The 14,012-nt window shown below is 40.9% G+C and overlaps 1 protein-coding gene and 1 long non-coding RNA gene across 4 annotated transcripts in view; one reads left to right on the plus strand and one right to left on the minus strand.

Annotated features, from left to right (window-relative positions):
* Window positions 1-14,012, minus strand: part of CTNNA2 (catenin alpha 2) — a 1,588,763-nt gene that overhangs the window by 469,150 nt on the left and 1,105,601 nt on the right. The gene's annotated exons all lie outside the window — the stretch shown is intronic.
* LOC138144553 (uncharacterized) lies at window positions 484-5,073 on the plus strand. Its single transcript, XR_011163980.1, has 2 exons — window positions 484-1,427; window positions 4,444-5,073. It is a non-coding gene; the product is annotated as an uncharacterized lncRNA (long non-coding RNA).

Here is a 14,012-nt window from a genome sequence, read left to right on the forward strand (position 1 = left end):
TGTGTGTGTGTGTGTGTGTGTGTGTGTGTGTGTGTGTGTGTGTGTGTATGGGATATAGATGGAAACTCTCTGTTCTGTGCCTTACATCTGTAATGGAGCATTGCTAGGATGCCACCCTTCGGAAAACAGTGCACTGTTTTCCAGTGAATGCCCTGAAACTCTGATGACTAAGGGCAGGTGCTTCTAATGCCATGAATATAAGCCTGACATATGAACACCACATGAGTTTAGACTCAGATGCTGGTTCATGTCATGCTGTATTAAGGTAAGGTCTGTGTGGGTTGCATCTGTAGACTTAGAGGCAAAGCTTTTAGAAGCAAAAAAACCTCCCCAAATCAGAGGCCCTTCAATCCTTTGGGAAAATTGAGAGATTAAAAAAAACAACTCACTTTGCCTTTATCTCCCACTACTTCCACTCCCACGCCCCCAGACCTTTTTTGCAGTTGCTATGAGAGGCAAAAGGGTTTTTTGTTTTTTTTTTTTCCTTCTCTTAGATAACAACACGTATGCAGAAGATGTTTTAGAACATGAAAATCTAATGAAAGAATGTGATACAGAGAAATGTCAGTTCTGGGGATTTGAGAGACAAGGGATAACAACATAAAGCTTTCGTGTTACTTAGCATGGGTGTGTGTGTGAAGTTGATAACTGCATACATGTAGTATATATACTGTATGCAATTCACAGTTATCTGTGCTATTTTAGTGGTGAAGGGGGAGGGGGGATGCTGTGAGTACTTTCTGCTGGGATAAGAGGTGGCAATTTAATCAGGATCTAGGGAGACTTGAAAAAATGTTTTTTTCTCAAATTAATAAATCTCAATGGAACTTGTTCTGATACCTCTAGTAAATAACTGGAACATTTAACAGAGAATTTTTAAAGACATAGTACCATTCCATATTGGGTGCTTTTCTCCCCTCTGAAGAAAGTGTTAATCACATTATCTTGTGTTCTTTCCTGAAGATGACTTATGACCACGGCACACCAAACAGTGTGATGGATTAACCCTCCAACACACAGTCTGCTTCCCAATTGATTAATTTCCAGAGACAGTGGTGATGTTTTTCAAACGTTTGCAGAGAAAACCCTTTCTGATGGCAAATGGAAGTCTTACTACTCTGCTGGGTATAGTAAGGCTTAAAGATATCATGAAGTGAAATAAAGGTGACCTGGTCATGTCCTGGATCCTGAGAATTTCCCGCCAATGACATAAACACTAAAAGGGACTCCAAAGCTGCCTGTAATCGATCATGAATGAGAAAGAAAGGAATACTCCAGGAAAAGGCCATCATTGATTTGTTCAAGTTTGTTTTCATTTCTTCCCTCCCGGGCCCCTCACCAGGATGAGAGGAAAGGATCTTCTCTTGATTCCCAGGCGGGAAGACATGTGGTGTAACTTCACATCAACAACACATTCATGGAGATGTGTAAGTAATTAGAAGGAAAAAAAGTTGCTTGTTACGCCTCCCAGGTTTCATAACTTGCTGGGAGCTTTGCAAGGCTGTCCGTGGGACTGCTACAGGCTCCTCCCCAGCAATAGAGATGAGCTAGACTCTGTTCCCTTGGCCTGTTTAAAGAATGGGGCAATTCTGGTCAACCGTGTTTTCTGTTAAACCCGATGTTACTGTATACGACATCATATTAACAGTTTCTTGAAGAATTTGAACACTACAATACACAGCAAACATCAAGATTTTGATTAATAGATATTTTTTGTCCCATCTTTGAAGATACAGAATGAATTTTTCAGAGTTCATCAAGTTGTGCTAAGACATATTACTTATCTGGGTAAAAATATGGGAAAGTACTGGTCATTTTGGAATTCTAGGTAATAGAACACACTTCAAGTAAGGGAGAATTCACTGTAGCCTGGGTTGAAATGGGGTATCTATTGGGCTTTTTCTTGAGAGGGAACCAGTGTGGCACAGAGGTTGGTGACCTCTATCTAAGACTCTGGTTAGATGGTTACATGGAATCAAAGATAATGGCTAACTCTAGAATGATGGAAATAACTGTTTGAAAGAAGTGACAGCAAGGGAAATGTCAAGTGCACAGAAGCATAGTGGAGCAGGCTTACTCCGCATGAAAGTTTTTGTTTCTTTATTTCTTTTTTGAGAGTCAGTGTGGCACAATGCAAAGAGGGCTAGGTTTGGTATTCAAATCCTGCTTCAGCTAAGTAAAAGTTCAGTGACCTTGGACAAATCACTTAATTTCTAAAGGCCAATTTTCTCATGGAGGTTTGGATAACCAGATGATCCCAAGGTCCCTTCAAATCTAAAGTTATGATCATATGACTAGATACTTGCTTGTGGATTTGACTTCATTTTTTGTAAGGGTGAGCAGGGCTGACCTGAGTCAAGGGTCTGAAGTCCACAGGTTTATCTTCAAGTAGACACATCCTTTGATCATATTTTTCTGCTGTCAGTTTCCTTCACTTTCTCCCTACTTAGGAAACTAGTATTTTCACTCAATTAGCAAGTCTTTATTAAAAACTTACCACACACCAGGTATGGTGCTGGAGCACATGGGGATATAAATACAAAATACAACACAGACCCTACTCTCAAAGAGCTTCTAATCCAGCTCTGTCTTTTCCCTTATTTATTATTATTATTTCCAACTACTATCAAAACCTGATTTGACAGCAAAGACTCTGATAAATTCACTTACATTCAGGTAACTGGTTATGTTTAATGTGTTCATAGAACCATAGATTTAGAATTGGAAGAGAATCCAAAAGGTCTTACTAAGTCCCTTAATTACAAGTATCCTTGGGAAAGGTAAACGGGGTCATTATCTTCCTTAAGATAAAAAGAATGCTTCACCAATGTTGGAGTTTCAGGTAACAGTAAGCCAGAAGAAAGAAGCGTTTCATGGGCCAGTGGACACTTTCCTAGCATCCCAGAAACCATATCACATAGGCAAAGGTGCCTACTCTTGAAATCTAATGGGACAGTGAGCTCTGTGTAAGGAATGTTTTTCTGCCAGAGAAAAAGCATGCCTAGCTGTGAGTTTTCCATGGAGAATATTTGACTGTGATCTATAAGAATTCCTACCAAAAAGCCAGGAATCAACATCTGTACTCATGGCAATCCCCACTCACTTGGCAGCAAGATCCAGAAGGGCTACTCTGGACAGACAGTATTGCTGAGGTTCTTTGGTGGTCAGGCCAAAAGCAAGGACTGACCAATGTATATGACAAAGTCCTTTAGACTTGAACAACAAAACCTCCCTGGAGGTGGGTTTGCCCAATTAAACTCCTCCTCATACTCCTCCACGGAGTCTAGAATAGGACTCGGCACACTGAGTTAGTCAAGGGAGACAGTTGATGAAGCTAAGGGAATCCCAAAGCTCTGAATACTGCTTTGTTCTCTCCTCTCCCCATCTCCTCTTTCTAGAGGCAGTTAGGTGGTGCAGGACATAGAACACCAGGCCTGGATCAGGAATACCTGAGTTCAAAGTCAGCCTCAGATGTTTACTAGCTGTGTGACTCTGAGCAAGTCACCAAAGTTCTATCAGTCTCCATTTGCTTTACAGTAAAGTGGATATAATAATAACATCTACCTCCCAAGATTGTTGTAAGGACTAAATGGGATAATATTAGTAAAATGCTTGACACATAGTAGGCATTTAACAAATAATTGTTCCCTTTTATCCTTTCCCCAATGGGGGAAAATAGTATCAGCTATTTTACAACATCTGTGACATTAAGTGAAAATCAGTTAAACATTTGAAAGGTCAGCTAATCTTACACTATGAAGTTTGGGATCTCTGCGTCTTTGCTTTGCAGAAGACTTCATCAGTGACATGTCACTGGTTCTGTTTTTGTTGTGGATGATTGAATTTCTCTATGTTGCAAAGAAGGGAGGACTGCCCAATTAAACATGTTATACTCAAGCTTTGTCAGTAGTCCTAACACAATGTCACCGATGGGTGCTTTCTGAATATTTACACTGATTAGAAAGAGAAGGGAAGCCAAAGACAGAAAGTAGAAGTAACTGCATTTGTCTCCACTGCCATCTGCCACCAAGTAGGGAATGACCTAATGCTTAATAATCCTGAAGATCAGTTGCACCATTAGTCAACAATAAATCAATCAACAAGCACACAGTAAGTCCTAGATTGTACCAGGCATCAGGTATACAAAGAAAAAGTAAAAAGATGCTTAAAGAAATGGGCATGAAACCTGATAAAACCTACCTAACATCAGGGGGCTGGACTGGATGGTCTCTTATGTTCTACTTGAGCTATAAGAACTATGATTATATCCATCTACCTTCCTAGTACTAGGAAAGGGGGAGTTCAATGTGAAAGCTCTCTAGTTGGGAAATGCAACATATAAGCAGCAAAAGGTTCTCAGAAACATAAGGCAAAACCTCATTGAACTAGAAGCCAACGGGCAAGGGCAGTTAACTGATTCCGTGTTGTTTTTTTCTTCTTCAGCCATTCTGCTGTTAGGAGAAAGTGGAAAAGAATAAGAAAATAACTCCATGGAAAAGCCAAACTTGCCTGTTGTATTCCTTAGAAGGAAGGAAGTCCAATTCATGAGTTCAGCATGTTACTTTTCTTCTCTTCTCAAATGACAACTTTAATTTAAAAAAAAAGTTTGCCAAGAGACTTCTTGGAATTTGTAAAGCTTCGAGTCAATCACCTTCTCCACCTCTATTTCCAGTCCTGGACAAGAAAAAATGATGCTCAGAATGATGATCCCAGGTCAGCAAGATCTTCAATGACCTCTGCCCCCCAATGCAATTCTGTTTGCTTGAATGGACTTATTGGTGCAGAAAGAGAGTTCCTGTGAATGAAAGCGGCAGAGTGGCGAGGGGTGCTTAGGTGGGTGTTTGGATTTGGAATCAGAAGGCCTGTTTGTTTTTTCCTGTTGACTCTTGTGATAACTCATCATATGTTTGATTGCTCTTGGCCACTGTTGGGACATGTGTAAAGTAGGGAATGGAATGTTGAACTAGGTGATCTATCCCTGATGGCCTTTCATGCTTTGTGATTTTTTTTTTTCAAACAACCATGTGAGCTTTCAATGAATTTGAAAATTAAATTCACTGGAACCTTTTCCTCTAGCCTACTGTTCCCCCTGAGCATTCTGACTAACTTAGTTTTGGTCAAACAAATGAATGAGGGGAAAAGTGTATGAAATTCAAAAGATATGAGGACTGTACAGAGAAAGGAGTGGGACTCAAATGAAAACTGAGTCAATTAAAAGAGCAAGGGATGCATTTAATCTCAGACTTCTGAAGGGTAAGGAAGACTGGCCTCTACAAATGTGCCAGAGGAGATGGGAGGCCATGCATATATTCACTCTAGAGACATGAAGGTGTATTTATCAGAAGATACAGAAATGAAAGAATATGGGTAGGAAAACATCAGCATTGAAAAAGAGTGCTCATTGTGCGTAACTCTTCAGGAATATTACAAGTTTTGAGCCCCCAGCCCAATACTGCAAGGAAATGGGTGCCTAAAATATCAGTTGTGTCTCCTCTCCCTTCCCTTTGAACATCTTTGGCCTTTCCTAGTGCTCCAGACTCCTAAATATCCATTCTGTGTATTCCTCTCATAGAACTATTAATAATGGAACAATATCATTTCTCTTACTTCCTTTTTCCTGACCACCTGTTTCTTGATTCTAACATAACTAGATAGGACTTGAATTCTTTCATATAGAGTCAAAGCAAGTAATTTTACCACTTTGCTTGGGAACCAAGGAATCCATTTTCTCACATAATCTACTTGATCCCTTGTGGTCAGTTTGGGAGTTTTAAGGATGATAGGAAAGCAAGCCTGGCTTAGGAATTCATTCAATGTCCAAGTCAGACTGCAGGTCTCTCAAATTATCCAGTGAATCCAAATGAGGGGCACTGGAAGGTCAGTTTTAAATGAGGTGGTCACAACCCCATTGCCCTGGAAGGTTAGCAAAATGATTCCATGGGTAAGTCCTTCACCTTCCTCCCCTTGTCTGTCTGTCAAATATATAGGCCTTCTTGGGTACAAAACATTGAGTTCTCCCTTTGCTATGTGCTCCTATCTTTTCTTGTTTTTGTTGTTGTTGGCTTTTTGGAGGGCAATTGGGGGTAAGTGACTTGCCCAAGGTTACACGGCTAATTTTTGTGACAAGTGTCTGAGGCCGGATTTGAACTCAGGTCTTCCTGACTCCGGGGCTGGTGCTGTATTCACTGTGCCACCTAGCCATCCCATTTAATTTATTATTATTATCATTATTTTGCTTTTTGTAGGGGCCAAGGCAGGGCAATTGAAGTTAAGTGACTTTCCCCCAGTCGCTCCAATTTTTTTCATTTGAACAAACAGTGCTTCCTAGCTACCCAGGATCACCATACCCAACCATGACCTTCCTTAAAGGAATTCCAAGCTGAAAATTATCTTTTGAAATCTTTTCCCAACTGTCATTTTCTTTGAGGGCCTTGTTTACCTGTGCAAGGAAAGACTCTGCATGCTAACATATGGGGCAAAAACTGTTTCCTGTCTAAAGGCAGCATCTCCCCCTACTGTGCACATAGACACTTAATGATAGAGTCTCAGAGTAGGAAGGGGAACTTTATAGGTCATGACGTCTGACTCCATCCCTGAATAATAATCCCTTCTACAAAATCCAATAAGTGTACATTCCTTTGAATAAAAATCCTGTTCAGGCTGATCCTGGTAGGGTTTTGTGCATGACTTTATATTGTATTGTCTGGTTTTGGACAAGAGCCACAGTTTCCTTGGTTTAAGGAATTCCTGGTGAGAAAGTTTCTCCTCCCTATACATCCCCCTACCTTGTTCTATACAATTTGTAATCTTACAGACTTGCATAAATCGCAGAAAGATTAACTGACATGCCCAGAGTTAGACAGCCTGTACATATCAGTGCCATAATCCAAACCTCTGTCCTCCTGACTCTGAGGTCAGCTCCTCATTCACTGTCTCATTGTGGACTACACTCTTTCTAACCTTTGACGGTGGGATTTTCAGTGAATATTAGCGTGTGTGGGGGATGCAGCTCAACCTGTGTCCAGTCTGCTAGGGAGAGGGAGGTCCACTCCCTCTCACTTCACACCCTTTACCCTTGCCAATCATATGCAGGACCATAGGCTCAAGAACTGGAAGGGGATGTAGGGGTTATTTAGTTCAGCTTCTTTATCTTATAGATGAGGAAACTGAGACTAGGTAAAAAGAAGGAACCTGCTCAAGGCAACGTGGGTAAGAAGTATGAGAGGGTGTATTTGAACTCAGATTTCCTGTCTGTAAACGGTACCACCTTCCACTTCTGAGTACTGGTGACTCAGAACCATTCTAATCAACTACTTGCATCTTTTTAGGTTCTTAATCAGGGAGCTAGGTAGCATGGTGTTGGCCCTGGAGTCAGGAGGACTTGAGTTCAAATTTGACCTCAGATACTTACTAGCTATGTGACCCTGGGCAAGTCATTTAATTCTGTTTACCTCAGTTTCCTCATTTGTAAAATAAACTGGAGAAAGAAAAAGCAAACCACTCCAGTATCTTTGCCAAGAAAACCCCAAATGGGGTTACAAAAAGTAGGACATGATTGAAACAAATGAACTACAGACTAATTAATAATCACAGTCTTTTAGAAATAAAATGGCCTCATGGGACTTATCCTGGGACTCTCATCTCACTATGACTCTAGGTATCTATACACATGGAAAATGCCAGACACCTGAGCTGCCTTCCTCTGGAGTCACACCAAACTCCTGAAGAAAGAGGCTCAAAACATCCACTCTGGGAGCTCCCTGCCTACTACAAGTCATGCTCACTATCTACCAACCCTGCATATATCTACACCCAGAGGTTTTCTCCATCTCATCTGTAGTGGATACACCCAACACATTTTCCAATTTGGCCGCTGCTGCTGCTACTCCTGCCACTACCATCCAGCATTTATATGGCTCCTTAAGTTTTGTAAAGCATTTTACAAATAATATCTGATTTTATCTTCTCAACAACCCTGGGAAGTATTATTATTATCCACATTTTACAGATGAAAAAAAAAATTAATAGAGTTTAAGTGGATTGTCCAGGACCACACACCTGATTATGTGAGACTGAACTCCAATCAGGTCTTCCTGACTCCAATCCACCACTCTATCCTCTGTATGACATAGTTGCCAATCTAGTAGCACCCAGCTGCTATCACCAACTCAGGCTCTTCAAGTCTTTTCTGCCCTCAGACACTCAGGTGTCCTTATACCCTCACCATAACATCCAGGTTGGTGTCCAGACCATTGGTGATATGAGGCTTAACATTCATCCTGATAGGCTAGAGGCAAGAGAGAGGGATCAAAAAATCTTGAATAGTGGGCACAGCTGTGACCTTCTTTTGGCTATGCCAATCCCTCAGTTTTCATGCTCTACTGTTGAAATTTCATGCATTGGAGTAGGGAAGTGATCAAGATATTTATGGGCAGAATTTCTGGGTTCTAACCTCACCTGTGCTATGGAACTCCATGTGTGAAAAGAGCCAAATTGCTTCCTTAACCTGGCTCTCTGTCTCCTCACTCAAAAAGATGAAGATTGAACTAGATAATCTCAAAGTTCCTCCCAGTTTCAAGAATTTCTGACTCTATGAGCCCCTCAAATCACATCACGTAGGAGACAGTCTAATTTCCCCATGTTGTAAGGCCAGCCCTTCTAAAAGGTCAGTGTGCTCAGGGTAAAACCAAGGTGAAGACTGATTCTTTAAGCTGACACAGACACCAGGAGTGCCGAAATGAATGTGCATTTCTAAACTCACTCCCTTGACTCCCATCTCTGGCATACTGATTTGGTAAAGAATTTGCCACTCACAACCAAGCCTGCCTCATCCATGAATCCCCCATTGGACAGCATCAGTTAAACACAAGAATACAAGAAAAGCAAAGGAATGGATTAGAATCTGTCTGTAAGCGGAACTAGAAAAGCCAGGATACAAATTGCTAATGAATCAGGGTGGCAGCCAACTGTCCGTTAGCTAGACAGACCCACTGCAGGATATTGACACAGAGGGTAGTTTCCATGCTTCCCTCTGGTTTCTCGAGATTGTCTTTGTGACCAAATCTATGCCTTCCTTGAAACATCATCTATTTTTATTCGTTTCCTAAAATAATGTTTTGTTGGGGGAGGGGGGAAATCAGACTCACTCCTTTCTTTTCTTTGTTGCTTGGACAAACTATTCTAGTACTGATTCTTTGATATTGATTCTCCTTTATACACAATTTTCAGCACTACATAAAGAAAAAAAGAAAAAAATTCCAGGAGGAGAAGGGAAGAAATCCTTGTAACCAAAATGCACCTGAAGGTAACATGTAACCATGCCATAGATTTTAACTTCACATTGTCACAACTTAGGAAGAAGAAAAAAAAAGTAAAGAATTAATCACAATAAATTTACTCTGCAATACCTCTGACCAAAATTGTCAATGTCTAACCAGAAGTTAGATCTCAAAGTCTTCTTTCAAAATCAAAAGCTAGATTGGATGACTACTTGTCAGGTGTGATATAGATGGGATTTTCACTTAGCTTAGCTTTGGATGAGATATTATTTGAGGTCTTTTAAACCCCAAGGATCACCTTTTTTTAAAAACCAGAAATGGATGAGACCTGTCCAAGGACTTCAAAATGGGCTGAGAAGTTGATGTCAGCTAATCACAGATATCTCCCTTGTCAATATCCCTAAGATGTACATAAATGCTTTGAGTGCAGGGACTGTTTCATTAACACTGACCACATAGTATGGGTATCCTGGTACACAGTAGGCCCTCCATAAGGCTTAGCTGAGTTGATCTATTTTTTCCCTTTTACTTCCATTGAGCTTGTTTCTTACCTGCTGATCTGCACCTAGGATTTTGTCTCAGCTTTGGTGACTTCATCCTCTTTCTTCCTTGAGCTGGTCTGACTGGACAGTTCATAAAAGGACAGCCTGATTCATAGATATCCTTCCCTCGACTTTGCCTGCCTATGACTGTCTCACTAGTGACCTGGTCTCCCTTTTGCCTTGGATCACCAGCTCAGCTGAAAGGGCTTGACTCTTCATTGAGAGATGCTGCTGTCCCCTAGAACAAGGTGTCTGCCCCCTTCTTCTTGCCCCAGTTAACTCCTTGGATCCTAGGCTTGTTCTGGATATAATCAGTGTTGACAGTAGACATAAGCAGGGGTAAAGCATTCACTTACACTGTAAGATATAATGGGTGCAGATGAAGTCTCCCTTTCATCTAACTGTGACACATTTAAGATTCCTTCCACCTGAAACCCATGGTCCTGTAAATCTGTATTAAATTTAACTAAATTATGCAAATATTAAACAAAAGCATGGTACTGGAGATACAAAGATGGAAAGAAACACCTCAAAGGTCTTATAGTCTACTGTAGGAAGTGCGTTGTGTGTGTGTGTAGGGCGCAAGATAAATAAATAAGCAAGAAACTAGCTAAGTGTTATGAAGTCAAAGAAGAAAGGGCTAGAAAACAGCTAAGAAAAAAATTTGGGGGGGGGTCAGAAAGAAAGAGAGAAGGTTTATTGAAGGAGAGGGTCACCTGTCTGAGCTTGAAGAAGAAAGAAATTCAAAACTGGAGATCAGGAGGAAGAAATGTGCTCCTTAGGAGAGACAAAGCTGCAGGAACACACATGGGAAGAAGGTAAGGCAGAAACCAGGAAACTTCCTGTTTAGTGAGTATGAAATATACAGTGTTTGAAAGGGAGTTGCCGATTAAATGTAGCTAAGAACATAGGTTTATAAACAGATTGTGGAAGACACTAAGTGCCACTTTAAGGAGTTTTTATTTTTTTCCTACAGTTACTAGGGAGCCAGTGAAGATTTCTGAACAATGGAATGTTGTCCTCAGACTCGTACATGAATTCCAGTGTGAAGGAAATTATTGGATCTCTTCCTTCTGATTAAATTCGGTTTAATTTTATAAGCCCCGTAAGTGAATTTTATTTAAGGGATATGAAGCTATAAAGGGAGAAGAAAATGCTCAGCTCTTAAAGAAATAGACCCAGAGCAGCTTAAAGGCACTGTATGTCCATGAGAACTGGATGCTGGTAGAAGTTAGGGGAAGGCTTTGTTGTGGGGGATGTGAGGGGGGAAGAGGAAGACTATAGAACCTGGGTATGTGAATGATTAAGACATCCTTTCCTTCTTTCAGGCTAGGGTACAGCTGCCAGTGATGCCAAGTTCTCTGTCCCTACTTTATCTGCTTTCTGCCACGCTTTGACTGCTGTGCTCCAGGAGCCTGGATGAGCACTGATTCGCCTGAAACACAAATCCACCAGCACTAGGCCATTATCATCACCGTTCAAGGCTGAGTGACAGCTGGAGGCAGGCAGTGGGGAAGAAATGACTGAGTGGGGTGCTGATGACGTGGCAAAAATCACTTCCACTAGTGAGCTCTTGGGGATCAGAATCCAATCCCTAAAGGAGAGCTTGTGTACATGCCTTCCAATTGTCATCCAGCTTCCATTCTCTTCTTTAATATTGTGCATAATAAATCATACTGGCCCCTGAGACACTCAGGATCTATCTTCAGTGCTAACAGCTTTTGCTCAGTTTATTTAAAGATATTCTGTCTGTTGCCTGCTAACAAAGAGCCTTGGGTAGATGCAGCAATGAAGGAAATGAGAAAAAAGTTTCAGCCCTCCCATTCTCCCCTCTCCAGGCAAACATCCACGTGTTATTTCCCAGGCCAAGTAGTTGGGGCCAGGGACAAAGTCTTCCCTTCTCCCTTCCTACATCCTCTCCTTTACTGATGCACAAACAAAGGGATGTATCAGTCTTCTTCCCTCCCCCCTCCTGCTCAAAATTCCAGAAAAACAGGCATCAAAATCCACACACCCCACAAACATACCATGTTCCTCCAACTCCAAGTCAGACTCAGACCCTGACTGGTGTCATCAGATTTAAAATTGGAAGGAATGTAGAAGTCACCAATCTAACTCTGCTGATTTACACTGTAGGAGAGGTGAGGCCAAAAGAGGAGAAGTGATTTCCACCCAGGTCCCACAGATAGCCTCCGAGCCAGCATTTGAACCCAAGTCCTTTGGTTCCAAATGTAGGGCTACTTCCAATATGCCACACTATCATCTAAAGGGGAAAGGTCAACCGTGATTGGAGAGAGATAGAAAGTTATGTCACAACATTCCCTCCTTTGCCTCACCTTTGAGCTTAGTGTTTGAGATGATACACGTTGCCTTAATAGAACCATGCAATGTGGACACATAAAAGGGCAAGGTTATTGTCCCCACCATTTGATCAGATCTCAATACTCCAGTGGACATAGGGTATCATTAATGTAAGTATTCTCTTCAATGAGCAGCTCACAAGTCATCCATCCTGACAACCCTTCCATGATGGCCCATGCTTCCTGACCGTGTCTTTCAGAACAAGGTACACATGAGGGCTCAACTAAAGCGCTACCCACCGAATTACATATATGTAAACCATTTTTTTTGTATGAGTATAAAGTACTGTAAAGGAAAAGGGATCAAATTATTGAGAAATGGTTGGATATCTCTCATTTCTCTTACAATTCAGCATCCAATTGATACAGATAAATCCAAAGTGGAATCCTGACAGCCAAAAGAGACATAAGGGTCAAAGAGTCACCATAATGTGAGAAGTGTAAAAATCAAGAATATTCTAAAATGTTTCAAACTTTCAAGATTTCAAGTTCTATCCATTAGTTGTGTTCTCTTCTCCAGCTTTCATTTCAACATCTTCTGAAAACATGGAAGAAAGGGAAAGGAAGAGAACAGAAATATTCAAGGTGGAGGTACTTAATCTGCATCATGGATACAACCAACATTTGATTGAGGACTAGTGGATTACCAAGTAGAGGTCAAAGGGAGAGAAATTGATTCAAGCTTGTCTTGAATTTTCCCCTTCACCTCAGGTCCTCTGTATGGGGAGAAGTGTAATATTGTGATACTGTATTCATTTCCCCTGTGCCTCTCCACCCTGCTGTAAGTGTGGTGGATGTGAAATTCATTACAGAGTATAATTATCCACTAAGGTGACTAACTGCACTTTTTTGTTGCTTGTTTGTTTTATATTTATTCATTTATTTCTGGAAGCAAACAGAATTCAATTCCATTCATAAAAGTGGCATTCCCTACTAAGGATTCACTTTATTTCCACTTTGCCCTTGCTTAAAGCATTTTGGGAAATCATCTTTCAGAATTGCTTGTAGATCCCATATTTAATATCCCTCATCATCAATGGTAGCAAACCTTTATCCTTTAAAGGTAGATCTGATTTTTGGAAACTGCCCAAAGTTATATGGAGTCCAGACTCATTAAGAAGGCAGATGACAACCTGAGTAGTTACAATTTGGGACAAAAAAAAAATGAGGTAAGTCTGTCCTGAGTCAGTATAATAAAATAGCATAAAGTAATGAATTTAAAATTAGTGATGACCTTGGATAAGTCACTTTCATCTCAGCCTCAGTTTCCTCATCTGTAAAATAAATGGGTGGAAGTACATAAAATTTTAAGATTTCTTCACACTAGAAACCTGTGATCCTTACTTCTTTTAGGCCAGACTTGTGGTTTCATTATTGTAGAAAAGTCCCAAGGAGCAGTCTTTTTCACCAATGTATTTCAGCAACTGCATTCCAATGTATAGTCTTAGAGAGTGCTAATGTTAATTTCCTTGCTCAACACCCCCTGAAAGGTTTAACTAAAGGCTTACCTCCTAGGTTCATTACACATGACTTCTACCCCATGCTCCAGACAATCTGACATACTCTATACTTTCTGAACACGACATTCCACCTTTAGACACCATGAAGAAATTGTGCCCTTCTAGACTGAGCTAATGAGCCCCCTCAACCCTAAAATAAATTCTCTCTCCACCATCACTGAGTTGATTTTATATATCTCCTCTATTTCCTTATCAGTGCGCATGCTGCATCTTCCAGGTAGAATAGAATCTTCCTGAGGGCAGGGACTGCCTCACTTTTGTGTATATTACCAACACCTAGCCCTGGGCTTTGCACACAGTTCATTGGTTGTA

The sequence above is a fragment of the Petaurus breviceps genome, unplaced genomic scaffold, assembly GCF_028583685.1.
Source record: "Petaurus breviceps papuanus isolate PSGF00001 unplaced genomic scaffold, PetGlider_PUasm1.0 139, whole genome shotgun sequence".
NCBI classification, from domain to species: domain Eukaryota; kingdom Metazoa; phylum Chordata; class Mammalia; order Diprotodontia; family Petauridae; genus Petaurus; species Petaurus breviceps.